Consider the following 26,697-nt stretch of genomic DNA (forward strand, 5'->3'; position numbering starts at 1 on the left):
AAGATGTCAGAAAACTTAGGGTGACACAGGAAATTAAAAATGTAAAAATCAAATTAACAGCCCACATCTCTATAAAATAAGGATTTGAAAACTTTCAAACGTTTAGAGTAAAAAGATGATGACCTTATAAAATATAGGTTTTAAATTGAAGTATTAAATCCAGTTGAGTTTCTAACTGAATATTCAAATTTTCACTTTTCATAGATAGGGAAATAGATACATTTAGAGCAGCCTAAGATGAGGCATACATTAGCAAAATGTGGAGAGAGAGTAGTCTGAATTGAGTTGGAAAGCAGCTATGTACTTCTTATCAGCCATTGAACTTAAATTTGCCAGCCATAAGCCAATTCCAAGCTTGAGAACTTTGCATCAATAGCAGCACATGAGTTTTAGTGCATACAGTGGCTTCTGCTTTGAAATTACAAGCTGACCAATATTGATGGGAACTCACTTGCTTCAGTCAAGAAATGCTCTGTGAGAGCAGCATGTGGCTCTAATCTCAGACCTTCCCCAAGGTTAGTTTTAGGAGCAACTACAGTACTCTGCATGTAGCCTCACCACTGAGCTTCTCTCCACATATTGAGCATTTAGTTTCAAGACTGTTTTAAAGCTCATCTTCGAAGATGTCAGAAAACTTAGAGTGACATTGGAAATTAAAAATGTAAAAATCAAATTAACAGCCCACATCTCTATAAAATAAAGATTTGAAAACTTTCAAACTTTTAGAGTAAAAAAATAATGACCTTATAAAATTTAGGTTTTAAATTGAAGAATTAAATCCGTTGAGTTTCTAACTGAATACTCAAATTTTCACTTTTCATAGATAGGGAAATAGATACATTTAGAGCAGCCTAAGATGAGGCATACATTAGCAAAATGTGGAGAGAGAGTAGTCTGAATTGAGTTGGAAAGCAGCTATGTACTTCCTCTCAGCCATTGAACTTAAATTTGCCAGCCATGAGCCAATTCCAAGCTTGAGAACTTTGCATCAATAGCAGCACATGAGTTTTAGTGCATACAGTGTCTTCTGCTTTGAAGTTACAAGCTGACCAATTTTGATGGGAACTCACTTGCTTCAGTCAAGAAATGCTCTGTGAGAGCAGCATGTGGCTCTAATCTCAGACCTTCCCCAAGGTTAGTTTTAGGAGCAATTACAGTACTCTGCATGTAGCCTCACCACTGAGCTTCTCTCCACATTTTGAGCATTTAGTTTCAAGACTGTTTTAAAGCTCAACTTCGAAGATGTCAGAAAACTTAGAGTGACACAGGAAATTAAAAATGTAAAAATCAAATTAACAGCCCACTTCTCTATAAAATAAGGATTTGAAAACTTTCAAACTTTTAGAGTAAAAAAATGATGACCTTATAAAATATAGGTTTTAAATTGAAGAATTAAATCCAGTTGAGTTTCTAACTGAATATTCAAATTTTCACTTTTTATAGATAGGGAAATAGATATATTTAGAGCAGCCTAAGATGAGGCATACATTAGCAAAATGTGGAGAGAGAGTAGTCTGAATTGAGTTGGAAAGCAGCTATGTACTTCCTCTCAGCCATTGAACTTAAATTTGCCAGCCATGAGCCAATTCCAAGCTTGAGAACTTTGCATCAATAGCAGCACATGAGTTTTAGTGCATACAGTGTCTTCTGCTTTGAAGTTACAAGCTGACCAATATTGATGGGAACTCACTTGCTTCAATCAAGAAATTCTCTGTGAGAGCAGCATGTGGCTCTAATCTCAGACCTTCCCCAAGGTTAGTTTTAGGAGCAACTACAGTACTCTGCATGTAGCCTCACCCCTGAGCTTCTCTTCACATATTGAGCATTTAGTTTCACGACTGTTTTAAAGCTCAACTTTGAAGATGTCAGAAAACTTAGGGTGACACAGGAAATTAAAAATGTAAAAATCAAATTAACAGCCCACATCTCTATAAAATAAGGATTTGAAAACTTTCAAACGTTTAGAGTAAAAAAATGATGACCTTATAAAATATAGGTTTTAAATTGAAGTATTAAATCCAGTTGAGTTTCTAACTGAATATTCAAATTTTCACTTTTCATAGATAGGGAAATAGATACATTTAGAGCAGCCTAAGATGAGGCATACATTAGCAAAATGTGGAGAGAGAGTAGTCTGAATTGAGTTGGAAAGCAGCTATGTACTTCTTATTAGCCATTGAACTTAAATTTGCCAGCCATAAGCCAATTCCAAGCTTGAGAACTTTGCATCAATAGCAGCACATGAGTTTTAGTGCATACAGTGTCTTCTGCTTTGAAGTTACAAGCTGACCAATATTGATGGGAACTCACTTGCTTCAGTCAAGAAATGCTCTGTGAGAGCAGCATGTGGCTCTAATCTCAGACCTTCCCCAAGGTTAGTTTTAGAAGCAACTACAGTACTCTGCATGTAGCCTCACCACTGAGCTTCTCTCCACATATTGAGCATTTAGTTTCAAGACTGTTTTAAAGCTCATCTTCGAAGATGTCAGAAAACTTAGAGTGACATTGGAAATTAAAAATGTAAAAATCAAATTAACAGCCCACATCTCTATAAAATAAAGATTTGAAAACTTTCAAACTTTTAGAGTAAAAAAATGATGACCTTATAAAATATAGGTTTTAAATTGAAGAATTAAATCCAGTTGAGTTTCTAACTGAATATTGAAATTTTCACTTTTTATAGATAGGGAAATAGATACATTTAGAGCAGCCTAAGATGAGGCATACATTAGCAAAATGTGGAGAGAGAGTAGTCTGAATTGAGTTGGAAAGCAGCTATGTACTTCCTCTCAGCCATTGAACTTAAATTTGCCAGCCATGAGCCAATTCCAAGCTTGAGAACTTTGCATCAATAGCAGCACATGAGTTTTAGTGCATACAGTGTCTTCTGCTTTGAAGTTACAAGCTGACCAATATTGATGGAAACTCACTTGCTTCAGTCAAGAAATGCTCTGTGAGAGCAGCATGTGGCTCTAATCTCAGACCTTCCCCAAGGTTAGTTTTAGGAGCAACTACAGTACTCTGCATGTAGCCTCACCACTGAGCTTCTCTCCACATATTGAGCATTTAGTTTCAAGACTGTTTTAAAGCTCATCTTCGAAGATGTCAGAAAACTTAGAGTGACATAGGAATTTAAAAGTTTAAAAATCAAATTAACAGCCCACATCTCTATAAAATAAGGATTTGAAAACTTTCAAACTTTTAGAGTAAAAAAATGATGACCTTATAAAATATAGGTTTTAAATTGAAGAATTAAATCCAGTTGAGTTTCTAACTGAATATTCAAATTTTCACTTTTTATAGATAGGGAAATAGATATATTTAGAGCAGCCTAAGATGAGGCATACATTAGCAAAATGTGGAGAGAGAGTAGTCTGAATTGAGTTGGAAAGCAGCTATGTACTTCCTCTCAGCCATTGAACTTAAATTTGCCAGCCATGAGCCAATTCCAAGCTTGAGAACTTTGCATCAATAGCAGCACATGAGTTTTAGTGCATACAGTGTCTTCTGCTTTGAAGTTACAAGCTGACCAATATTGATGGGAACTCACTTGCTTCAATCAAGAAATTCTCTGTGAGAGCAGCATGTGGCTCTAATCTCAGACCTTCCCCAAGGTTAGTTTTAGGAGCAACTACAGTACTCTGCATGTAGCCTCACCCCTGAGCTTCTCTTCACATATTGAGCATTTAGTTTCACGACTGTTTTAAAGCTCAACTTTGAAGATGTCAGAAAACTTAGGGTGACACAGGAAATTAAAAATGTAAAAATCAAATTAACAGCCCACATCTCTATAAAATAAGGATTTGAAAACTTTTAAACGTTTAGAGTAAAAAAATGATGACCTTATAAAATATAGGTTTTAAATTGAAGTATTAAATCCAGTTGAGTTTCTAACTGAATATTCAAATTTTCACTTTTCATAGATAGGGAAATAGATACATTTAGAGCAGCCTAAGATGAGGCATACATTAGCAAAATGTGGAGAGAGAGTAGTCTGAATTGAGTTGGAAAGCAGCTATGTACTTCTTATCAGCCATTGAACTTAAATTTGCCAGCCATAAGCCAATTCCAAGCTTGAGAACTTTGCATCAATAGCAGCACATGAGTTTTAGTGCATACAGTGTCTTCTGCTTTGAAGTTACAAGCTGACCAATATTGATGGGAACTCACTTGCTTCAGTCAAGAAATGCTCTGTGAGAGCAGCATGTGGCTCTAATCTCAGACCTTCCCCAAGGTTAGTTTTAGGAGCAACTACAGTACTCTGCATGTAGCCTCACCACTGAGCTTCTCTCCACATATTGAGCATTTAGTTTCAAGACTGTTTTAAAGCTCATCTTCGAAGATGTCAGAAAACTTAGAGTGACATTGGAATTTAAAAATGTAAAAATCAAATTAACAGCCCACATCTCTATAAAATAAAGATTTGAAAACTTTCAAACTTTTAGAGTAAAAAAATTATGACCTTATAAAATATAGGTTTTAAATTGAAGAATTAAATCCGTTGAGTTTCTAACTGAATACTCAAATTTTCACTTTTCATAGATAGGGAAATAGATACATTTAGAGCAGCCTAAGATGAGGCATACATTAGCAAAATGTGGAGAGAGAGTAGTCTGAATTGAGTTGGAAAGCAGCTATGTACTTCCTCTCAGCCATTGAACTTAAATTTGCCAGCCATAAGCCAATTCCAAGCTTGAGAACTTTGCATCAATAGCAGCACATGAGTTTTAGTGCATACAGTGTCTTCTGCTTTGAAGTTACAAGCTGACCAATATTGATGGGAACTCACTTGCTTCAATCAAGAAATTCTCTGTGAGAGCAGCATGTGGCTCTAATCTCAGACCTTCCCCAAGGTTAGTTTTAGGAGCAACTACAGTACTCTGCATGTAGCCTCACCCCTGAGCTTCTCTTCACATATTGAGCATTTAGTTTCAAGACTGTTTTAAAGCTCAACTTCGAAGATGTCAGAAAACTTAGAGTGACACAGGAAATTAAAAATTTAAAAATCAAATTAACAGCCCACATCTCTATAAAATAAAGATTTGAAAACTCTCAAACTTTTAGAGTAAAAAAATGATGACCTTATAAAATATAGGTTTTAAATTGAAGAATTAAATCCGTTGAGTTTCTAACTGAATATTAAAATTTTCACTTTTCATAGATAGGGAATTAGATACATTTAGAGCAGCCTAAGATGATGCATACATTAGCAAAATGTGGAGAGAGAGTAGTCTGAATTGAGTTGGAAAGCAGCTATGTACTTCCTCTCAGCCATTGAACTTAAATTTGCCAGCCATGAGCCAATTCCAAGCTTGAGAACTTTGCATCAATAGCAGCACATGAGTTTTAGTGCATACAGTGTCTTCTGCTTTGAAGTTACAAGCTGACCAATATTGATGGGAACTCACGTGCTTCAGTCAAGAAATGCTCTGTGAGAGCAGCATGTGGCTCTAATCTCAGACCTTTCCCAAGGTTAGTTTTAGGAGCAACTACAGTACTCTGCATGTAGCCTCACCCCTGAGCTTCTCTCCACATATTGAGCATTTAGTTTCAAGACTGTTTTAAAGCTCATCTTCGAAGATGTCAGAAAACTTAGAGTGACATAGGAAATTAAAAGTTTAAAAATCAAATTAACAGCCCACATCTCTATAAAATAAAGATTTGAAAACTTTCAAACTTTTAGAGTCAAAAAATGATGACCTTATAAAATATAGGTTTTAAATTGAAGAATTAAATCCAGTTGAGTTTCTAACTGAATATTCAAATTTTCACTTTTTATAGATAGGGAAATAGATACATTTAGAGCAGCCTAAGATGAGGCATACATTAGCAAAATGTGGAGAGAGAGTAGTCTGAATTGAGTTGGAAAGCAGCTATGTACTTCCTCTCAGCCATTGAACTTAAATTTGCCAGCCATGAGCCAATTCCAAGCTTGAGAACTTTGCATCAATAGCAGCACATGAGTTTTAGTGCATACAGTGTCTTCTGCTTTGAAGTTACAAGCTGACCAATATTGATGGGAACTCACTTGCTTCAGTCAAGAAATGCTCTGTGAGAGCAGCATGTGGCTCTAATCTCAGACCTTCCCCAAGGTTAGTTTTAGGAGCAACTACAGTACTCTGCATGTAGCCTCACCACTGAGCTTCTCTCCACATATTGAGCATTTAGTTTCAAGACTGTTTTAAAGCTCATCTTCGAAGATGTCAGAAAACTTAGAGTGACATTGGAAATTAAAAATGTAAAAATCAAATTAACAGCCCACATCTCTATAAAATAAAGATTTGAAAACTTTCAAACTTTTAGAGTAAAAAAATTATGACCTTATAAAATATAGGTTTTAAATTGAAGAATTAAATCCGTCGAGTTTCTAACTGAATACTCAAATTTTCACTTTTCATAGATAGGGAAATAGATACATTTAGAGCAGCCTAAGATGAGGCATACATTAGCAAAATGTGGAGAGAGAGTAGTCTGAATTGAGTTGGAAAGCAGCTATGTACTTCCTCTCAGCCATTGAACTTAAATTTGCCAGCCATAAGCCAATTCCAAGCTTGAGAACTTTGCATCAATAGCAGCACATGAGTTTTAGTGCATACAGTGTCTTCTGCTTTGAAGTTACAAGCTGACCAATATTGATGGGAACTCACTTGCTTCAATCAAGAAATTCTCTGTGAGAGCAGCATGTGGCTCTAATCTCAGACCTTCCCCAAGGTTAGTTTTAGGAGCAACTACAGTACTCTGCATGTAGCCTCACCCCTGAGCTTCTCTTCACATATTGAGCATTTAGTTTCAAGACTGTTTTAAAGCTCAACTTCGAAGATGTCAGAAAACTTAGAGTGACACAGGAAATTAAAAATTTAAAAATCAAATTAACAGCCCACATCTCTATAAAATAAAGATTTGAAAACTCTCAAACTTTTAGAGTAAAAAAATGATGACCTTATAAAATATAGGTTTTAAATTGAAGAATTAAATCCGTTGAGTTTCTAACTGAATATTAAAATTTTCACTTTTCATAGATAGGGAATTAGATACATTTAGAGCAGCCTAAGATGATGCATACATTAGCAAAATGTGGAGAGAGAGTAGTCTGAATTGAGTTGGAAAGCAGCTATGTACTTCCTCTCAGCCATTGAACTTAAATTTGCCAGCCATGAGCCAATTCCAAGCTTGAGAACTTTGCATCAATAGCAGCACATGAGTTTTAGTGCATACAGTGTCTTCTGCTTTGAAGTTACAAGCTGACCAATATTGATGGGAACTCACTTGCTTCAGTCAAGAAATGCTCTGTGAGAGCAGCATGTGGCTCTAATCTCAGACCTTTCCCAAGATTAGTTTTAGGAGCAACTACAGTACTCTGCATGTAGCCTCACCACTGAGCTTCTCTCCACATATTGAGCATTTAGTTTCAAGACTGTTTTAAAGCTCATCTTCGAAGATGTCAGAAAACTTAGAGTGACATAGGAAATTAAAAGTTTAAAAATCAAATTAACAGCCCACATCTCTATAAAATAAAGATTTGAAAACTTTCAAACTTTTAGAGTCAAAAAATGATGACCTTATAAAATATAGGTTTTAAATTGAAGAATTAAATCCAGTTGAGTTTCTAACTGAATATTCAAATTTTCACTTTTTATAGATAGGGAAATAGATACATTTAGAGCAGCCTAAGATGAGGCATAAATTAGCAAAATGTGGAGAGAGAGTAGTCTGAATTGAGTTGGAAAGCAGCTATGTACTTCCTCTCAGCCATTGAACTTAAATTTGCCAGCCATGAGCCAATTCCAAGCTTGAGAACTTTGCATCAATAGCAGCACATGAGTTTTAGTGCATACAGTGTCTTCTGCTTTGAAGTTACAAGCTGACCAATATTGATGGGAACTCACTTGCTTCAGTCAAGAAATGCTCTGTGAGAGCAGCATGTGGCTCTAATCTCAGACCTTCCCCAAGGTTAGTTTTAGGAGCAACTACAGTACTCTGCATGTAGCCTCACCACTGAGCTTCTCTCCACATATTGAGCATTTAGTTTCAAGACTGTTTTAAAGCTCATCTTCGAAGATGTCAGAAAACTTAGAGTGACATAGGAATTTAAAAGTTTAAAAATCAAATTAACAGCCCACATCTCTATAAAATAAGGATTTGAAAACTTTCAAACTTTTAGAGTAAAAAAATGATGACCTTATAAAATATAGGTTTTAAATTGAAGAATTAAATCCAGTTGAGTTTCTAACTGAATATTCAAATTTTCACTTTTTATAGATAGGGAAATAGATATATTTAGAGCAGCCTAAGATGAGGCATACATTAGCAAAATGTGGAGAGAGAGTAGTCTGAATTGAGTTGGAAAGCAGCTATGTACTTCCTCTCAGCCATTGAACTTAAATTTGCCAGCCATGAGCCAATTCCAAGCTTGAGAACTTTGCATCAATAGCAGCACATGAGTTTTAGTGCATACAGTGTCTTCTGCTTTGAAGTTACAAGCTGACCAATATTGATGGGAACTCACATGCTTCAATCAAGAAATTCTCTGTGAGAGCAGCATGTGGCTCTAATCTCAGACCTTCCCCAAGGTTAGTTTTAGGAGCAACTACAGTACTCTGCATGTAGCCTCACCCCTGAGCTTCTCTTCACATATTGAGCATTTAGTTTCACGACTGTTTTAAAGCTCAACTTTGAAGATGTCAGAAAACTTAGGGTGACACAGGAAATTAAAAATGTAAAAATCAAATTAACAGCCCACATCTCTATAAAATAAGGATTTGAAAACTTTTAAACGTTTAGAGTAAAAAAATGATGACCTTATAAAATATAGGTTTTAAATTGAAGTATTAAATCCAGTTGAGTTTCTAACTGAATATTCAAATTTTCACTTTTCATAGATAGGGAAATAGATACATTTAGAGCAGCCTAAGATGAGGCATATATTAGCAAAATGTGGAGAGAGAGTAGTCTGAATTGAGTTGGAAAGCAGCTATGTACTTCTTATCAGCCATTGAACTTAAATTTGCCAGCCATAAGCCAATTCCAAGCTTGAGAACTTTGCATCAATAGCAGCACATGAGTTTTAGTGCATACAGTGTCTTCTGCTTTGAAGTTACAAGCTGACCAATATTGATGGGAACTCACTTGCTTCAGTCAAGAAATGCTCTGTGAGAGCAGCATGTGGCTCTAATCTCAGACCTTCCCCAAGGTTAGTTTTAGGAGCAACTACAGTACTCTGCATGTAGCCTCACCACTGAGCTTCTCTCCACATATTGAGCATTTAGTTTCAAGACTGTTTTAAAGCTCATCTTCGAAGATGTCAGAAAACTTAGAGTGACATTGGAAATTAAAAATGTAAAAATCAAATTAACAGCCCACATCTCTATAAAATAAAGATTTGAAAACTTTCAAACTTTTAGAGTAAAAAAATTATGACCTTATAAAATATAGGTTTTAAATTGAAGAATTAAATCCGTTGAGTTTCTAACTGAATACTCAAATTTTCACTTTTCATAGATAGGGAAATAGATACATTTAGAGCAGCCTAAGATGAGGCATACATTAGCAAAATGTGGAGAGAGAGTAGTCTGAATTGAGTTGGAAAGCAGCTATGTACTTCCTCTCAGCCATTGAACTTAAATTTGCCAGCCATGAGCCAATTCCAAGCTTGAGAACTTTGCATCAATAGCAGCACATGAGTTTTAGTGCATACAGTGTCTTCTGCTTTGAAGTTACAAGCTGACCAATATTGATGGGAACTCACTTGCTTCAATCAAGAAATTCTCTGTGAGAGCAGCATGTGGCTCTAATCTCAGACCTTCCCCAAGGTTAGTTTTAGGAGCAACTACAGTACTCTGCATGTAGCCTCACCCCTGAGCTTCTCTTCACATATTGAGCATTTAGTTTCAAGACTGTTTTAAAGCTCAACTTCGAAGATGTCAGAAAACTTAGAGTGACACAGGAAATTAAAAATTTAAAAATCAAATTAACAGCCCACATCTCTATAAAATAAAGATTTGAAAACTCTCAAACTTTTAGAGTAAAAAAATGATGACCTTATAAAATATAGGTTTTAAATTGAAGAATTAAATCCGTTGAGTTTCTAACTGAATATTAAAATTTTCACTTTTCATAGATAGGGAATTAGATACATTTAGAGCAGCCTAAGATGATGCATACATTAGCAAAATGTGGAGAGAGAGTAGTCTGAATTGAGTTGGAAAGCAGCTATGTACTTCCTCTCAGCCATTGAACTTAAATTTGCCAGCCATGAGCCAATTCCAAGCTTGAGAACTTTGCATCAATAGCAGCACATGAGTTTTAGTGCATACAGTGTCTTCTGCTTTGAAGTTACAAGCTGACCAATATTGATGGGAACTCACTTGCTTCAGTCAAGAAATGCTCTGTGAGAGCAGCATGTGGCTCTAATCTCAGACCTTCCCCAAGGTTAGTTTTAGGAGCAACTACAGTACTCTGCATGTAGCCTCACCACTGAGCTTCTCTCCACATATTGAGCATTTAGTTTCAAGACTGTTTTAAAGCTCATCTTCGAAGATGTCAGAAAACTTAGAGTGACATAGGAAATTAAAAGTTTAAAAATCAAACTAACAGCCCACATCTCTATAAAATAAAGATTTGAAAACTTTCAAACTTTTAGAGTCAAAAAATGATGACCTTATAAAATATAGGTTTTAAATTGAAGAATTAAATCCGTTGAGTTTCTAACTGAATATAAAAATTTTCACTTTTCATAGATAGGGAAATAGATACATTTAGAGCAGCCTAAGATGAGGCATACATTAGCAAAATGTGGAGAGAGAGTAGTCTGAATTGATTTGGAAAGCAGCTATGTACTTCCTCTCAGCCATTGAACTTAAATTTGCCAGCCATGAGCCAATTCCAAGCTTGAGAACTTTGCATCAATAGCAGCACATGAGTTTTAGTGCATACAGTGTCTTCTGCTTTGAAGTTACAAGCTGACCAATATTGATGGGAACTCACTTGCTTCAATCAAGAAATTCTCTGTGAGAGCAGCATGTGGCTCTAATCTCAGACCTTCCCCAAGGTTAGTTTTAGGAGCAACTACAGTACTCTGCATGTAGCCTCACCCCTGAGCTTCTCTTCACATATTGAGCATTTAGTTTCAAGACTGTTTTAAAGCTCAACTTCGAAGATGTCAGAAAACTTAGAGTGACACAGGAAATTAAAAATTTAAAAATCAAATTAACAGCCCACATCTCTATAAAATAAAGATTTGAAAACTCTCAAACTTTTAGAGTAAAAAAATGATGACCTTATAAAATATAGGTTTTAAATTGAAGAATTAAATCCGTTGAGTTTCTAACTGAATATTAAAATTTTCACTTTTCATAGATAGGGAATTAGATACATTTAGAGCAGCCTAAGATGATGCATACATTAGCAAAATGTGGAGAGAGAGTAGTCTGAATTGAGTTGGAAAGCAGCTATGTACTTCCTCTCAGCCATTGAACTTAAATTTGCCAGCCATGAGCCAATTCCAAGCTTGAGAACTTTGCATCAATAGCAGCACATGAGTTTTAGTGCATACAGTGTCTTCTGCTTTGAAGTTACAAGCTGACCAATATTGATGGGAACTCACGTGCTTCAGTCAAGAAATGCTCTGTGAGAGCAGCATGTGGCTCTAATCTCAGACCTTTCCCAAGGTTAGTTTTAGGAGCAACTACAGTACTCTGCATGTAGCCTCACCCCTGAGCTTCTCTCCACATATTGAGCATTTAGTTTCAAGACTGTTTTAAAGCTCATCTTCGAAGATGTCAGAAAACTTAGAGTGACATAGGAAATTAAAAGTTTAAAAATCAAATTAACAGCCCACATCTCTATAAAATAAAGATTTGAAAACTTTCAAACTTTTAGAGTCAAAAAATGATGACCTTATAAAATATAGGTTTTAAATTGAAGAATTAAATCCAGTTGAGTTTCTAACTGAATATTCAAATTTTCACTTTTTATAGATAGGGAAATAGATACATTTAGAGCAGCCTAAGATGAGGCATACATTAGCAAAATGTGGAGAGAGAGTAGTCTAAATTGAGTTGGAAAGCAGCTATGTACTTCCTCTCAGCCATTGAACTTAAATTTGCCAGCCATGAGCCAATTCCAAGCTTGAGAACTTTGCATCAATAGCAGCACATGAGTTTTAGTGCATACAGTGTCTTCTGCTTTGAAGTTACAAGCTGACCAATATTGATGGGAACTCACTTGCTTCAGTCAAGAAATGCTCTGTGAGAGCAGCATGTGGCTCTAATCTCAGACCTTCCCCAAGGTTAGTTTTAGGAGCAACTACAGTACTCTGCATGTAGCCTCACCACTGAGCTTCTCTCCACATATTGAGCATTTAGTTTCAAGACTGTTTTAAAGCTCATCTTCGAAGATGTCAGAAAACTTAGAGTGACATTGGAAATTAAAAATGTAAAAATCAAATTAACAGCCCACATCTCTATAAAATAAAGATTTGAAAACTTTCAAACTTTTAGAGTAAAAAAATTATGACCTTATAAAATATAGGTTTTAAATTGAAGAATTAAATCCGTCGAGTTTCTAACTGAATACTCAAATTTTCACTTTTCATAGATAGGGAAATAGATACATTTAGAGCAGCCTAAGATGAGGCATACATTAGCAAAATGTGGAGAGAGAGTAGTCTGAATTGAGTTGGAAAGCAGCTATGTACTTCCTCTCAGCCATTGAACTTAAATTTGCCAGCCATAAGCCAATTCCAAGCTTGAGAACTTTGCATCAATAGCAGCACATGAGTTTTAGTGCATACAGTGTCTTCTGCTTTGAAGTTACAAGCTGACCAATATTGATGGGAACTCACTTGCTTCAATCAAGAAATTCTCTGTGAGAGCAGCATGTGGCTCTAATCTCAGACCTTCCCCAAGGTTAGTTTTAGGAGCAACTACAGTACTCTGCATGTAGCCTCACCCCTGAGCTTCTCTTCACATATTGAGCATTTAGTTTCAAGACTGTTTTAAAGCTCAACTTCGAAGATGTCAGAAAACTTAGAGTGACACAGGAAATTAAAAATTTAAAAATCAAATTAACAGCCCACATCTCTATAAAATAAAGATTTGAAAACTCTCAAACTTTTAGAGTAAAAAAATGATGACCTTATAAAATATAGGTTTTAAATTGAAGAATTAAATCCGTTGAGTTTCTAACTGAATATTAAAATTTTCACTTTTCATAGATAGGGAATTAGATACATTTAGAGCAGCCTAAGATGATGCATACATTAGCAAAATGTGGAGAGAGAGTAGTCTGAATTGAGTTGGAAAGCAGCTATGTACTTCCTCTCAGCCATTGAACTTAAATTTGCCAGCCATGAGCCAATTCCAAGCTTGAGAACTTTGCATCAATAGCAGCACATGAGTTTTAGTGCATACAGTGTCTTCTGCTTTGAAGTTACAAGCTGACCAATATTGATGGGAACTCACTTGCTTCAGTCAAGAAATGCTCTGTGAGAGCAGCATGTGGCTCTAATCTCAGACCTTTCCCAAGGTTAGTTTTAGGAGCAACTACAGTACTCTGCATGTAGCCTCACCACTGAGCTTCTCTCCACATATTGAGCATTTAGTTTCAAGACTGTTTTAAAGCTCATCTTCGAAGATGTCAGAAAACTTAGAGTGACATAGGAAATTAAAAGTTTAAAAATCAAATTAACAGCCCACATCTCTATAAAATAAAGATTTGAAAACTTTCAAACTTTTAGAGTCAAAAAATGATGACCTTATAAAATATAGGTTTTAAATTGAAGAATTAAATCCAGTTGAGTTTCTAACTGAATATTCAAATTTTCACTTTTTATAGATAGGGAAATAGATACATTTAGAGCAGCCTAAGATGAGGCATAAATTAGCAAAATGTGGAGAGAGAGTAGTCTGAATTGAGTTGGAAAGCAGCTATGTACTTCCTCTCAGCCATTGAACTTAAATTTGCCAGCCATGAGCCAATTCCAAGCTTGAGAACTTTGCATCAATAGCAGCACATGAGTTTTAGTGCATACAGTGTCTTCTGCTTTGAAGTTACAAGCTGACCAATATTGATGGGAACTCACTTGCTTCAGTCAAGAAATGCTCTGTGAGAGCAGCATGTGGCTCTAATCTCAGACCTTCCCCAAGGTTAGTTTTAGGAGCAACTACAGTACTCTGCATGTAGCCTCACCACTGAGCTTCTCTCCACATATTGAGCATTTAGTTTCAAGACTGTTTTAAAGCTCATCTTCGAAGATGTCAGAAAACTTAGAGTGACATAGGAATTTAAAAGTTTAAAAATCAAATTAACAGCCCACATCTCTATAAAATAAGGATTTGAAAACTTTCAAACTTTTAGAGTAAAAAAATGATGACCTTATAAAATATAGGTTTTAAATTGAAGAATTAAATCCAGTTGAGTTTCTAACTGAATATTCAAATTTTCACTTTTTATAGATAGGGAAATAGATATATTTAGAGCAGCCTAAGATGAGGCATACATTAGCAAAATGTGGAGAGAGAGTAGTCTGAATTGAGTTGGAAAGCAGCTATGTACTTCCTCTCAGCCATTGAACTTAAATTTGCCAGCCATGAGCCAATTCCAAGCTTGAGAACTTTGCATCAATAGCAGCACATGAGTTTTAGTGCATACAGTGTCTTCTGCTTTGAAGTTACAAGCTGACCAATATTGATGGGAACTCACATGCTTCAATCAAGAAATTCTCTGTGAGAGCAGCATGTGGCTCTAATCTCAGACCTTCCCCAAGGTTAGTTTTAGGAGCAACTACAGTACTCTGCATGTAGCCTCACCCCTGAGCTTCTCTTCACATATTGAGCATTTAGTTTCACGACTGTTTTAAAGCTCAACTTTGAAGATGTCAGAAAACTTAGGGTGACACAGGAAATTAAAAATGTAAAAATCAAATTAACAGCCCACATCTCTATAAAATAAAGATTTGAAAACTTTCAAACTTTTAGAGTAAAAAAATTATGACCTTATAAAATATAGGTTTTAAATTGAAGAATTAAATCCGTTGAGTTTCTAACTGAATACTCAAATTTTCACTTTTCATAGATAGGGAAATAGATACATTTAGAGCAGCCTAAGATGAGGCATACATTAGCAAAATGTGGAGAGAGAGTAGTCTGAATTGAGTTGGAAAGCAGCTATGTACTTCCTCTCAGCCATTGAACTTAAATTTGCCAGCCATGAGCCAATTCCAAGCTTGAGAACTTTGCATCAATAGCAGCACATGAGTTTTAGTGCATACAGTGTCTTCTGCTTTGAAGTTACAAGCTGACCAATATTGATGGGAACTCACTTGCTTCAATCAAGAAATTCTCTGTGAGAGCAGCATGTGGCTCTAATCTCAGACCTTCCCCAAGGTTAGTTTTAGGAGCAACTACAGTACTCTGCATGTAGCCTCACCCCTGAGCTTCTCTTCACATATTGAGCATTTAGTTTCAAGACTGTTTTAAAGCTCAACTTCGAAGATGTCAGAAAACTTAGAGTGACACAGGAAATTAAAAATTTAAAAATCAAATTAACAGCCCACATCTCTATAAAATAAAGATTTGAAAACTCTCAAACTTTTAGAGTAAAAAAATGATGACCTTATAAAATATAGGTTTTAAATTGAAGAATTAAATCCGTTGAGTTTCTAACTGAATATTAAAATTTTCACTTTTCATAGATAGGGAATTAGATACATTTAGAGCAGCCTAAGATGATGCATACATTAGCAAAATGTGGAGAGAGAGTAGTCTGAATTGAGTTGGAAAGCAGCTATGTACTTCCTCTCAGCCATTGAACTTAAATTTGCCAGCCATGAGCCAATTCCAAGCTTGAGAACTTTGCATCAATAGCAGCACATGAGTTTTAGTGCATACAGTGTCTTCTGCTTTGAAGTTACAAGCTGACCAATATTGATGGGAACTCACTTGCTTCAGTCAAGAAATGCTCTGTGAGAGCAGCATGTGGCTCTAATCTCAGACCTTCCCCAAGGTTAGTTTTAGGAGCAACTACAGTACTCTGCATGTAGCCTCACCACTGAGCTTCTCTCCACATATTGAGCATTTAGTTTCAAGACTGTTTTAAAGCTCATCTTCGAAGATGTCAGAAAACTTAGAGTGACATAGGAAATTAAAAGTTTAAAAATCAAACTAACAGCCCACATCTCTATAAAATAAAGATTTGAAAACTTTCAAACTTTTAGAGTCAAAAAATGATGACCTTATAAAATATAGGTTTTAAATTGAAGAATTAAATCCGTTGAGTTTCTAACTGAATATAAAAATTTTCACTTTTCATAGATAGGGAAATAGATACATTTAGAGCAGCCTAAGATGAGGCATACATTAGCAAAATGTGGAGAGAGAGTAGTCTGAATTGATTTGGAAAGCAGCTATGTACTTCCTCTCAGCCATTGAACTTAAATTTGCCAGCCATGAGCCAATTCCAAGCTTGAGAACTTTGCATCAATAGCAGCACATGAGTTTTAGTGCATACAGTGTCTTCTGCTTTGAAGTTACAAGCTGACCAATATTGATGGGAACTCACTTGCTTCAGTCAAGAAATGTTCTGTGAGAGCAGCATGTGGCTCTAATCTCAGACCCTCCCCAAGGTTAGTTTTAGGAGCAACTACAGTACTCTGCATGTAGCCTCCCCCCTGAGCTTCTCTCCACATATTGAGCATTTAGTTTCAAGACTGTTTTAAAGCTCATCTTCGAAGATGTCAGAAAACTTAGAGTGACACAGGAAATTAAAAATTTAAAAATCAAATTAACAGCCCACATCTCTATAAAATAAAGATTTGAAAACTCTCAAACTTTTAGAGTAAAAAAATGATGACCTTATAAAATATAGGTTTTAAATTGAAAAATTAAATCCATTGAGTTTCTAACTGAATATTAAAATTTTCACTTTTCATAGATAGGGAATTAGATACATTTAGAGCAGCCTAAGATGATGCATACATTAGCAAAATGTGGAGAGAGAGTAGTCTGAATTGAGTTGGAAAGCAGCTATGTACTTCCTCTCAGCCATTGAACTTAAATTTGCCAGCCATGAGCCAAATCCAAGCTTGAGAACTTTGCATCAATAGCAGCACATGAGTTTTAGTGCATACAGTGTCTTCTGCTTTGAAGTTACATGCTGACCAATATTGATGGGAACTCACGTGCTTCAGTCAAGAAATGCTCTGTGAGAGCAGCATGTGGCTCTAATCTCAGACCTTCCCCAAGGTTAGTTTTAGGAGCAACTACAGTACTCTGCTTGTAGCCTCACAACTGAGCTTCTCTCCACATATTGAGCATTTAGTTTCACGACTGTTTTAAAGCTCAACTTTGAAGATGTCAGAAAACAGGGTGACACAGGAAATTAAAAATGTAAAAATCAAATTAACAGCCCACATCTCTATAAAATAAGGATTTGAAAACTTTCAAACGTTTAGAGTAAAAAAATGATGACCTTATAAAATATAGGTTTTAAATTGAAGTATTAAATCCAGTTGAGTTTCTAACTGAATATTCAAATTTTCACTTTTCATAGATAGGGAAATAGATACATTTAGAGCAGCCTAAGATGAGGCATACATTAGCAAAATGTGGAGAGAGAGTAGTCTGAATTGAGTTGGAAAGCAGCTATGTACTTCTTATCAGCCATTGAACTTAAATTTGCCAGCCATAAGCCAATTCCAAGCTTGAGAACTTTGCATCAATAGCAGCACATGAGTTTTAGTGCATACAGTGTCTTCTGCTTTGAAGTTACAAGCTGACCAATATTGATGGGAACTCACTTGCTTCAGTCAAGAAATGCTCTGTGAGAGCAGCATGTGGCTCTAATCTCAGACCTTCCCCAAGGTTAGTTTTAGGAGCAACTACAGTACTCTGCATGTAGCCTCACCACTGAGCTTCTCTCCACATATTGAGCATTTAGTTTCAAGACTGTTTTAAAGCTCATCTTCGAAGATGTCAGAAAACTTAGAGTGACATTGGAAATTAAAAATGTAAAAATCAAATTAACAGCCCACATCTCTATAAAATAAAGATTTGAAAACTTTCAAACTTTTAGAGTAAAAAAATGATGACCTTATAAAATATAGGTTTTAAATTGAAGAATTAAATCCAGTTGAGTTTCTAACTGAATATTCAAATTTTCACTTTTTATAGATAGGGAAATAGATATATTTAGAGCAGCCTAAGATGAGGCATACATTAGCAAAATGTGGAGAGAGAGTAGTCTGAATTGAGATGGAAAGCAGCTATGTACTTCCTCTCAGCCATTGAACTTAAATTTGCCAGCCATGAGCCAATTCCAAGCTTGAGAACTTTGCATCAATAGCAGCACATGAGTTTTAGTGCATACAGTGTCTTCTGCTTTGAAGTTACAAGCTGACCAATATTGATGGGAACTCACTTGCTTCAATCAAGAAATTCTCTGTGAGAGCAGCATGTGGCTCTAATCTCAGACCTTCCCCAAGGTTAGTTTTAGGAGCAACTACAGTACTCTGCATGTAGCCTCACCCCTGAGCTTCTCTTCACATATTGAGCATTTAGTTTCACGACTGTTTTAAAGCTCAACTTTGAAGATGTCAGAAAACTTAGGGTGACACAGGAAATTAAAAATGTAAAAATCAAATTAACAGCCCACATCTCTATAAAATAAGGATTTGAAAACTTTCAAACGTTTAGAGTAAAAAAATGATGACCTTATAAAATATAGGTTTTAAATTGAAGTATTAAATCCAGTTGAGTTTCTAACTGAATATTCAAATTTTCACTTTTCATAGATAGGGAAATAGATACATTTAGAGCAGCCTAAGATGAGGCATACATTAGCAAAATGTGGAGAGAGAGTAGTCTGAATTGAGTTGGAAAGCAGCTATGTACTTCTTATCAGCCATTGAACTTAAATTTGCCAGCCATAAGCCAATTCCAAGCTTGAGAACTTTGCATCAATAGCAGCACATGAGTTTTAGTGCATACAGTGTCTTCTGCTTTGAAGTTACAAGCTGACCAATATTGATGGGAACTCACTTGCTTCAGTCAAGAAATGCTCTGTGAGAGCAGCATGTGGCTCTAATCTCAGACCTTCCCCAAGGTTAGTTTTAGAAGCAACTACAGTACTCTGCATGTAGCCTCACCACTGAGCTTCTCTCCACATATTGAGCATTTAGTTTCAAGACTGTTTTAAAGCTCATCTTCGAAGATGTCAGAAAACTTAGAGTGACATTGGAAATTAAAAATGTAAAAATCAAATTAACAGCCCACATCTCTATAAAATAAAGATTTGAAAACTTTCAAACTTTTAGAGTAAAAAAATGATGACCTTATAAAATATAGGTTTTAAATTGAAGAATTAAATCCAGTTGAGTTTCTAACTGAATATTCAAATTTTCACTTTTTATAGATAGGGAAATAGATATATTTAGAGCAGCCTAAGATGAGGCATACATTAGCAAAATGTGGAGAGAGAGTAGTCTGAATTGAGATGGAAAGCAGCTATGTACTTCCTCTCAGCCATTGAACTTAAATTTGCCAGCCATGAGCCAATTCCAAGCTTGAGAACTTTGCATCAATAGCAGCACATGAGTTTTAGTGCATACAGTGTCTTCTGCTTTGAAGTTACAAGCTGACCAATATTGATGGGAACTCACTTGCTTCAATCAAGAAATTCTCTGTGAGAGCAGCATGTGGCTCTAATCTCAGACCTTCCCCAAGGTTAGTTTTAGGAGCAACTACAGTACTCTGCATGTAGCCTCACCCCTGAGCTTCTCTTCACATATTGAGCATTTAGTTTCACGACTGTTTTAAAGCTCAACTTTGAAGATGTCAGAAAACTTAGGGTGACACAGGAAATTAAAAATGTAAAAATCAAATTAACAGCCCACATCTCTATAAAATAAGGATTTGAAAACTTTCAAACGTTTAGAGTAAAAAAATGATGACCTTATAAAATATAGGTTTTAAATTGAAGTATTAAATCCAGTTGAGTTTCTAACTGAATATTCAAATTTTCACTTTTCATAGATAGGGAAATAGATACATTTAGAGCAGCCTAAGATGAGGCATACATTAGCAAAATGTGGAGAGAGAGTAGTCTGAATTGAGTTGGAAAGCAGCTATGTACTTCTTATCAGCCATTGAACTTAAATTTGCCAGCCATAAGCCAATTCCAAGCTTGAGAACTTTGCATCAATAGCAGCACATGAGTTTTAGTGCATACAGTGTCTTCTGCTTTGAAGTTACAAGCTGACCAATATTGATGGGAACTCACTTGCTTCAGTCAAGAAATGCTCTGTGAGAGCAGCATGTGGCTCTAATCTCAGACCTTCCCCAAGGTTAGTTTTAGAAGCAACTACAGTACTCTGCATGTAGCCTCACCACTGAGCTTCTCTCCACATATTGAGCATTTAGTTTCAAGACTGTTTTAAAGCTCATCTTCGAAGATGTCAGAAAACTTAGAGTGACATTGGAAATTAAAAATGTAAAAATCAAATTAACAGCCCACATCTCTATAAAATAAAGATTTGAAAACTTTCAAACTTTTAGAGTAAAAAAATGATGACCTTATAAAATATAGGTTTTAAATTGAAGAATTAAATCCAGTTGAGTTTCTAACTGAATATTCTAATTTTCACTTTTTATAGATAGGGAAATAGATACATTTAGAGCAGCCTAAGATGAGGCATACATTAGCAAAATGTGGAGAGAGAGTAGTCTGAATTGAGTTGGAAAGCAGCTATGTACTTCCTCTCAGCCATTGAACTTAAATTTGCCAGCCCTGAGCCAATTCCAAGCTTGAGAACTTTGCATCAATAGCAGCACATGAGTTTTAGTGCATACAGTGTCTTCTGCTTTGAAGTTACAAGCTGACCAATATTGATGGGAACTCACTTGCTTCAATCAAGAAATTCTCTGTGAGAGAAGCATGTGGCTCTAATCTCAGACCTTCCCCAAGGTTAGTTTTAGGAGCAACTACAGTACTCTGCATGTAGCCTCACCCCTGAGCTTCTCTTCACATATTGAGCATTTAGTTTCACGACTGTTTTAAAGCTCAACTTTGAAGATGTCAGAAAACTTAGGGTGACACAGGAAATTAAAAATGTAAAAATCAAATTAACAGCCCACATCTCTATAAAATAAGGATTTGAAAACTTTCAAACGTTTAGAGTAAAAAAATTATGACCTTATAAAATATAGGTTTTAAATTGAAGTATTAAATCCAGTTGAGTTTCTAACTGAATATTAAAATTTTCACTTTTCATAGATAGGGAATTAGATACATTTAGAGCAGCCTAAGATGATGCATACATTAGCAAAATGTGGAGAGAGAGTAGTCTGAATTGAGTTGGAAAGCAGCTATGTACTTCCTCTCAGCCATTGAACTTAAATTTGCCAGCCATGAGCCAATTCCAAGCTTGAGAACTTTGCATCAATAGCAGCACATGAGTTTTAGTGCATACAGTGTCTTCTGCTTTGAAGTTACAAGCTGACCAATATTGATGGGAACTCACTTGCTTCAGTCAAGAAATGCTCTGTGAGAGCAGCATGTGGCTCTAATCTCAGACCTTCCCCAAGGTTAGTTTTAGGAGCAACTACAGTACTCTGCATGTAGCCTCACCACTGAGCTTCTCTCCACATATTGAGCATTTAGTTTCAAGACTGTTTTAAAGCTCATCTTCGAAGATGTCAGAAAACTTAGAGTGACATAGGAAATTAAAAGTTTAAAAATCAAATTAACAGCCCACATCTCTATAAAATAAAGATTTGAAAACTTTCAAACTTTTAGAGTCAAAAAATGATGACCTTATAAAATATAGGTTTTAAATTGAAGAATTAAATCCGTTGAGTTTCTAACTGAATATTAAAATTTTCACTTTTGATAGATAGGGAAATAGATACATTTAGAGCAGCCTAAGATGAGGCATACATTAGCAAAATGTGGAGAGAGAGTAGTCTGAATTGATTTGGAAAGCAGCTATGTACTTCCTCTCAGCCATTGAACTTAAATTTGCCAGCCATGAGCCAATTCCAAGCTTGAGAACTTTGCATCAATAGCAGCACATGAGTTTTAGTGCATACAGTGTCTTCTGCTTTGAAGTTACAAGCTGACCAATATTGATGGGAACTCACTTGCTTCAGTCAAGAAATGTTCTGTGAGAGCAGCATGTGGCTCTAATCTCAGACCCTCCCCAAGGTTAGTTTTAGGAGCAACTACAGTACTCTGCATGTAGCCTCACCCCTGAGCTTCTCTCCACATATTGAGCATTTAGTTTCAAGACTGTTTTAAAGCTCATCTTCGAAGATGTCAGAAAACTTAGAGTGACACAGGAAATTAAAAATTTAAAAATCAAATTAACAGCCCACATCTCTATAAAATAAAGATTTGAAAACTCTCAAACTTTTAGAGTAAAAAAATGATGACCTTATAAAATATAGGTTTTAAATTGAAGAATTAAATCCGTTGAGTTTCTAACTGAATATTAAAATTTTCACTTTTCATAGATAGGGAATTAGATACATTTAGAGCAGCCTAAGATGATGCATACATTAGCAAAATGTGGAGAGAGAGTAGTCTGAATTGAGTTGGAAAGCAGCTATGTACTTCCTCTCAGCCATTGAACTTAAATTTGCCAGCCATGAGCCAAATCCAAGCTTGAGAACTTTGCATCAATAGCAGCACATGAGTTTTAGTGCATACAGTGTCTTCTGCTTTGAAGTTACAAGCTGACCAATATTGATGGGAACTCACTTGCTTCAGTCAAGAAATGCTCTGTGAGAGCAGCATGTGGCTCTAATCTCAGACCTTCCCCAAGGTTAGTTTTAGGAGCAACTACAGTACTCTGCATGTAGCCTCACCACTGAGCTTCTCTCCACATATTGAGCATTTAGTTTCAAGACTGTTTTAAAGCTCATCTTCGAAGATGTCAGAAAACTTAGAGTGACATAGGAATTTAAAAGTTTAAAAATCAAATTAACAGCCCACATCTCTATAAAATAAGGATTTGAAAACTTTCAAACTTTTAGAGTAAAAAAATGATGACCTTATAAAATATAGGTTTTAAATTGAAGAATTAAATCCAGTTGAGTTTCTAACTGAATATTCAAATTTTCACTTTTTATAGATAGTGAAATAGATATATTTAGAGCAGCCTAAGATGAGGCATACATTAGCAAAATGTGGAGAGAGAGTAGTCTGAATTGAGTTGGAAAGCAGCTATGTACTTCCTCTCAGCCATTGAACTTAAATTTGCCAGCCATGAGCCAATTCCAAGCTTGAGAACTTTGCATCAATAGCAGCACATGAGTTTTAGTGCATACAGTGTCTTCTGCTTTGAAGTTACAAGCTGACCAATATTGATGGGAACTCACTTGCTTCAATCAAGAAATTCTCTGTGAGAGCAGCATGTGGCTCTAATCTCAGACCTTCCCCAAGGTTAGTTTTAGGAGCAACTACAGTACTCTGCATGTAGCCTCACCCCTGAGCTTCTCTTCACATATTGAGCATTTAGTTTCACGACTGTTTTAAAGCTCAACTTTGAAGATGTCAGAAAACTTAGGGTGACACAGGAAATTAAAAATGTAAAAATCAAATTAACAGCCCACATCTCTATAAAATAAGGATTTGAAAACTTTCAAACGTTTAGAGTAAAAAAATGATGACCTTATAAAATATAGGTTTTAAATTGAAGTATTAAATCCAGTTGAGTTTCTAACTGAATATTCAAATTTTCACTTTTCATAGATAGGGAAATAGATATATTTAGAGCAGCCTAAGATGAGGCATACATTAGCAAAATGTGGAGAGAGAGTAGTCTGAATTGAGTTGGATAGCAGCTATGTACTTCTTATCAGCCATTGAACTTAAATTTGCCAGCCATAAGCCAATTCCAAGCTTGAGAACTTTGCATCAATAGCAGCACATGAGTTTTAGTGCATACAGTGTCTTCTGCTTTGAAGTTACAAGCTGACCAATATTGATGGGAACTCACTTGCTTCAGTCAAGAAATGCTCTGTGAGAGCAGCATGTGGCTCTAATCTCAGACCTTCCCCAAGGTTAGTTTTAGGAGCAACTACAGTACTCTGCATGTAGCCTCACCACTGAGCTTCTCTCCACATATTGAGCATTTAGTTTCAAGACTGTTTTAAAGCTCATCTTCGAAGATGTCAGAAAACTTAGAGTGACATAGAAAATTAAAAGTTTAAAAATCAAATTAACAGCCCACATCTCTATAAAATAAAGATTTGAAAACTTTCAAACTTTTAGAGTCAAAAAATGATGACCTTATAAAATATAGGTTTTAAATTGAAGAATTAAATCCGTTGAGTTTCTAACTGAATATTAAAATTTTCACTTTTCATAGATAGGGAAATAGATACATTTAGAGCAGCCTAAGATGAGGCATACATTAGCAAAATGTGGAGAGAGAGTAGTCTGAATTGATTTGGAAAGCAGCTATGTACTTCCTCTCAGCCATTGAACTTAAATTTGCCAGCCATGAGCCAATTCCAAGCTTGAGAACTTTGCATCAATAGCAGCACATGAGTTTTAGTGCATACAGTGTCTTCTGCTTTGAAGTTACAAGCTGACCAATATTGATGGGAACTCACTTGCTTCAGTCAAGAAATGTTCTGTGAGAGCAGCATGTGGCTCTAATCTCAGACCCTCCCCAAGGTTAGTTTTAGGAGCAACTACAGTACTCTGCATGTAGCCTCACCCCTGAGCTTCTCTCCACATATTGAGCATTTAGTTTCAAGACTGTTTTAAAGCTCATCTTCGAAGATGTCAGGAAACTTAGAGTGACACAGGAAATTAAAAATTTAAAAATCAAATTAACAGCCCACATCTCTATAAAATAAAGATTTGAAAACTCTCAAACTTTTAGAGTAAAAAAATGATGACCTTATAAAATATAGGTTTTAAATTGAAGAATTAAATCCGTTGAGTTTCTAACTGAATATTAAAATTTTCACTTTTCATAGATAGGGAATTAGATACATTTAGAGCAGCCTAAGATGATGCATACATTAGCAAAATGTGGAGAGAGAGTAGTCTGAATTGAGTTGGAAAGCAGCTATGTACTTCCTCTCAGCCATTGAACTTAAATTTGCCAGCCATGAGCCAAATCCAAGCTTGAGAACTTTGCATCAATAGCAGCACATGAGTTTTAGTGCATACAGTGTCTTCTGCTTTGAAGTTACAAGCTGACCAATATTGATGGGAACTCACGTGCTTCAGTCAAGAAATGCTCTGTGAGAGCAGCATGTGGCTCTAATCTCAGACCTTCCCCAAGGTTAGTTTTAGGAGCAACTACAGTACTCTGCTTGTAGCCTCACAACTGAGCTTCTCTCCACATATTGAGCATTTAGTTTCACGACTGTTTTAAAGCTCAACTTTGAAGATGTCAGAAAACTTAGGGTGACACAGGAAATTAAAAATGTAAAAATCAAATTAACAGCCCACATCTCTATAAAATAAGGATTTGAAAACTTTCAAACGTTTAGAGTAAAAAAATGATGACCTTATAAAATATAGGTTCTAAATTGAAGTATTAAATCCAGTTGAGTTTCTAACTGAATATTCAAATTTTCACTTTTCATAGATAGGGAAATAGATACATTTAGAGCAGCCTAAGATGAGGCATACATTAGCAAAATGTGGAGAGAGAGTAGTCTGAATTGAGTTGGAAAGCAGCTATGTACTTCTTATCAGCCATTGAACTTAAATTTGCCAGCCATAAGCCAATTCCAAGCTTGAGAACTTTGCATCAATAGCAGCACATGAGTTTTAGTGCATACAGTGTCTTCTGCTTTGAAGTTACAAGCTGACCAATATTGATGGGAACTCACTTGCTTCAGTCAAGAAATGCTCTGTGAGAGCAGCATGTGGCTCTAATCTCAGACCTTCCCCAAGGTTAGTTTTAGGAGCAACTACAGTACTCTGCATGTAGCCTCACCACTGAGCTTCTCTCCACATATTGAGCATTTAGTTTCAAGACTGTTTTAAAGCTCATCTTCGAAGATGTCAGAAAACTTAGAGTGACATTGGAAATTAAAAATGTAAAAATCAAATTAACAGCCCACATCTCTATAAAATAAAGATTTGAAAACTTTCAAACTTTTAGAGTAAAAAAATGATGACCTTATAAAATATAGGTTTTAAATTGAAGAATTAAATCCAGTTGAGTTTCTAACTGAATATTCAAATTTTCACTTTTTATAGATAGGGAAATAGATATATTTAGAGCAGCCTAAGATGAGGCATACATTAGCAAAATGTGGAGAGAGAGTAGTCTGAATTGAGTTGGAAAGCAGCTATGTACTTCCTCTCAGCCATTGAACTTAAATTTGCCAGCCATGAGCCAATTCCAAGCTTGAGAACTTTGCATCAATAGCAGCACATGAGTTTTAGTGCATACAGTGTCTTCTGCTTTGAAGTTACAAGCTGACCAATATTGATGGGAACTCACTTGCTTCAATCAAGAAATTCTCTGTGAGAGCAGCATGTGGCTCTAATCTCAGACCTTCCCCAAGGTTAGTTTTAGGAGCAACTACAGTACTCTGCATGTAGCCTCACCCCTGAGCTTCTCTTCACATATTGAGCATTTAGTTTCAAGACTGTTTTAAAGCTCAACTTCGAAGATGTCAGAAAACTTAGAGTGACACAGGAAATTAAAAATTTAAAAATCAAATTAAC

General features: G+C 35.8%; 43 non-coding genes across 43 annotated transcripts; all 43 read right to left on the reverse strand.

The window, feature by feature from the left end:
- Nucleotides 1–261: 261 nt before the first annotated feature.
- Nucleotides 262–574, reverse strand: LOC148510828 (Nuclear RNase P). Its single transcript, XR_015869268.1, has one exon.
- Nucleotides 575–880: 306 nt separating this feature from the next.
- On the reverse strand, nt 881–1,193 carry LOC148510829 (Nuclear RNase P). Its single transcript, XR_015868968.1, has one exon.
- A 307-nt stretch (nt 1,194–1,500) lies between these two features.
- Nucleotides 1,501–1,813, reverse strand: LOC148510830 (Nuclear RNase P). The gene has a single exon (XR_015869214.1).
- Nucleotides 1,814–2,120: 307 nt separating this feature from the next.
- Nucleotides 2,121–2,433, reverse strand: LOC148510831 (Nuclear RNase P). Its single transcript, XR_015869353.1, has one exon.
- Nucleotides 2,434–2,740: 307 nt separating this feature from the next.
- LOC148510832 (Nuclear RNase P) lies at nt 2,741–3,053 on the reverse strand. Its single transcript, XR_015868974.1, has one exon.
- A 307-nt stretch (nt 3,054–3,360) lies between these two features.
- Nucleotides 3,361–3,673, reverse strand: LOC148510833 (Nuclear RNase P). The gene has a single exon (XR_015869215.1).
- A 307-nt stretch (nt 3,674–3,980) lies between these two features.
- Nucleotides 3,981–4,293, reverse strand: LOC148510834 (Nuclear RNase P). The gene has a single exon (XR_015869236.1).
- Nucleotides 4,294–4,599: 306 nt separating this feature from the next.
- On the reverse strand, nt 4,600–4,912 carry LOC148510835 (Nuclear RNase P). Its single transcript, XR_015869301.1, has one exon.
- Nucleotides 4,913–5,218: 306 nt separating this feature from the next.
- Nucleotides 5,219–5,531, reverse strand: LOC148510836 (Nuclear RNase P). The gene has a single exon (XR_015869192.1).
- A 307-nt stretch (nt 5,532–5,838) lies between these two features.
- LOC148510837 (Nuclear RNase P) lies at nt 5,839–6,151 on the reverse strand. Its single transcript, XR_015869298.1, has one exon.
- A 306-nt stretch (nt 6,152–6,457) lies between these two features.
- On the reverse strand, nt 6,458–6,770 carry LOC148510838 (Nuclear RNase P). Its single transcript, XR_015869302.1, has one exon.
- Nucleotides 6,771–7,076: 306 nt separating this feature from the next.
- LOC148510839 (Nuclear RNase P) lies at nt 7,077–7,389 on the reverse strand. The gene has a single exon (XR_015869208.1).
- Nucleotides 7,390–7,696: 307 nt separating this feature from the next.
- LOC148510840 (Nuclear RNase P) lies at nt 7,697–8,009 on the reverse strand. Its single transcript, XR_015869309.1, has one exon.
- Nucleotides 8,010–8,316: 307 nt separating this feature from the next.
- LOC148510841 (Nuclear RNase P) lies at nt 8,317–8,629 on the reverse strand. Its single transcript, XR_015869296.1, has one exon.
- A 307-nt stretch (nt 8,630–8,936) lies between these two features.
- LOC148510842 (Nuclear RNase P) lies at nt 8,937–9,249 on the reverse strand. Its single transcript, XR_015869237.1, has one exon.
- Nucleotides 9,250–9,555: 306 nt separating this feature from the next.
- On the reverse strand, nt 9,556–9,868 carry LOC148510843 (Nuclear RNase P). The gene has a single exon (XR_015869216.1).
- Nucleotides 9,869–10,174: 306 nt separating this feature from the next.
- Nucleotides 10,175–10,487, reverse strand: LOC148510844 (Nuclear RNase P). Its single transcript, XR_015869321.1, has one exon.
- A 306-nt stretch (nt 10,488–10,793) lies between these two features.
- Nucleotides 10,794–11,106, reverse strand: LOC148510845 (Nuclear RNase P). The gene has a single exon (XR_015868766.1).
- A 306-nt stretch (nt 11,107–11,412) lies between these two features.
- LOC148510846 (Nuclear RNase P) lies at nt 11,413–11,725 on the reverse strand. Its single transcript, XR_015869193.1, has one exon.
- Nucleotides 11,726–12,032: 307 nt separating this feature from the next.
- LOC148510847 (Nuclear RNase P) lies at nt 12,033–12,345 on the reverse strand. The gene has a single exon (XR_015869068.1).
- A 306-nt stretch (nt 12,346–12,651) lies between these two features.
- LOC148510848 (Nuclear RNase P) lies at nt 12,652–12,964 on the reverse strand. Its single transcript, XR_015869303.1, has one exon.
- A 306-nt stretch (nt 12,965–13,270) lies between these two features.
- LOC148510849 (Nuclear RNase P) lies at nt 13,271–13,583 on the reverse strand. Its single transcript, XR_015869063.1, has one exon.
- Nucleotides 13,584–13,890: 307 nt separating this feature from the next.
- LOC148510850 (Nuclear RNase P) lies at nt 13,891–14,203 on the reverse strand. Its single transcript, XR_015869332.1, has one exon.
- Nucleotides 14,204–14,510: 307 nt separating this feature from the next.
- Nucleotides 14,511–14,823, reverse strand: LOC148510851 (Nuclear RNase P). The gene has a single exon (XR_015869297.1).
- Nucleotides 14,824–15,129: 306 nt separating this feature from the next.
- LOC148510852 (Nuclear RNase P) lies at nt 15,130–15,442 on the reverse strand. The gene has a single exon (XR_015869217.1).
- A 306-nt stretch (nt 15,443–15,748) lies between these two features.
- On the reverse strand, nt 15,749–16,061 carry LOC148510853 (Nuclear RNase P). The gene has a single exon (XR_015869343.1).
- Nucleotides 16,062–16,367: 306 nt separating this feature from the next.
- LOC148510854 (Nuclear RNase P) lies at nt 16,368–16,680 on the reverse strand. The gene has a single exon (XR_015868821.1).
- Nucleotides 16,681–16,986: 306 nt separating this feature from the next.
- LOC148510855 (Nuclear RNase P) lies at nt 16,987–17,299 on the reverse strand. Its single transcript, XR_015869262.1, has one exon.
- Nucleotides 17,300–17,604: 305 nt separating this feature from the next.
- On the reverse strand, nt 17,605–17,917 carry LOC148510856 (Nuclear RNase P). Its single transcript, XR_015869238.1, has one exon.
- A 307-nt stretch (nt 17,918–18,224) lies between these two features.
- Nucleotides 18,225–18,537, reverse strand: LOC148510857 (Nuclear RNase P). Its single transcript, XR_015868773.1, has one exon.
- A 307-nt stretch (nt 18,538–18,844) lies between these two features.
- On the reverse strand, nt 18,845–19,157 carry LOC148510858 (Nuclear RNase P). The gene has a single exon (XR_015869327.1).
- A 307-nt stretch (nt 19,158–19,464) lies between these two features.
- LOC148510859 (Nuclear RNase P) lies at nt 19,465–19,777 on the reverse strand. The gene has a single exon (XR_015868774.1).
- Nucleotides 19,778–20,084: 307 nt separating this feature from the next.
- LOC148510860 (Nuclear RNase P) lies at nt 20,085–20,397 on the reverse strand. The gene has a single exon (XR_015869328.1).
- A 307-nt stretch (nt 20,398–20,704) lies between these two features.
- On the reverse strand, nt 20,705–21,017 carry LOC148510861 (Nuclear RNase P). The gene has a single exon (XR_015869289.1).
- Nucleotides 21,018–21,324: 307 nt separating this feature from the next.
- On the reverse strand, nt 21,325–21,637 carry LOC148510862 (Nuclear RNase P). The gene has a single exon (XR_015869354.1).
- A 306-nt stretch (nt 21,638–21,943) lies between these two features.
- LOC148510863 (Nuclear RNase P) lies at nt 21,944–22,256 on the reverse strand. The gene has a single exon (XR_015868809.1).
- Nucleotides 22,257–22,562: 306 nt separating this feature from the next.
- Nucleotides 22,563–22,875, reverse strand: LOC148510864 (Nuclear RNase P). The gene has a single exon (XR_015869112.1).
- Nucleotides 22,876–23,182: 307 nt separating this feature from the next.
- Nucleotides 23,183–23,495, reverse strand: LOC148510865 (Nuclear RNase P). The gene has a single exon (XR_015869218.1).
- Nucleotides 23,496–23,802: 307 nt separating this feature from the next.
- On the reverse strand, nt 23,803–24,115 carry LOC148510866 (Nuclear RNase P). The gene has a single exon (XR_015869346.1).
- Nucleotides 24,116–24,421: 306 nt separating this feature from the next.
- On the reverse strand, nt 24,422–24,734 carry LOC148510867 (Nuclear RNase P). Its single transcript, XR_015868810.1, has one exon.
- A 306-nt stretch (nt 24,735–25,040) lies between these two features.
- LOC148510868 (Nuclear RNase P) lies at nt 25,041–25,353 on the reverse strand. Its single transcript, XR_015869263.1, has one exon.
- Nucleotides 25,354–25,660: 307 nt separating this feature from the next.
- On the reverse strand, nt 25,661–25,973 carry LOC148510869 (Nuclear RNase P). Its single transcript, XR_015869239.1, has one exon.
- A 307-nt stretch (nt 25,974–26,280) lies between these two features.
- Nucleotides 26,281–26,593, reverse strand: LOC148510870 (Nuclear RNase P). The gene has a single exon (XR_015869219.1).
- Between the last annotated feature and the right edge of the window lie 104 nt (nt 26,594–26,697).

The sequence above is a fragment of the Taudactylus pleione genome, unplaced genomic scaffold (assembly GCF_031769625.1).
Source record: "Taudactylus pleione unplaced genomic scaffold, aTauple2 ptg000311l, whole genome shotgun sequence".
In the NCBI taxonomy this organism is placed as follows: Eukaryota; Metazoa; Chordata; class Amphibia; order Anura; family Myobatrachidae; genus Taudactylus; species Taudactylus pleione.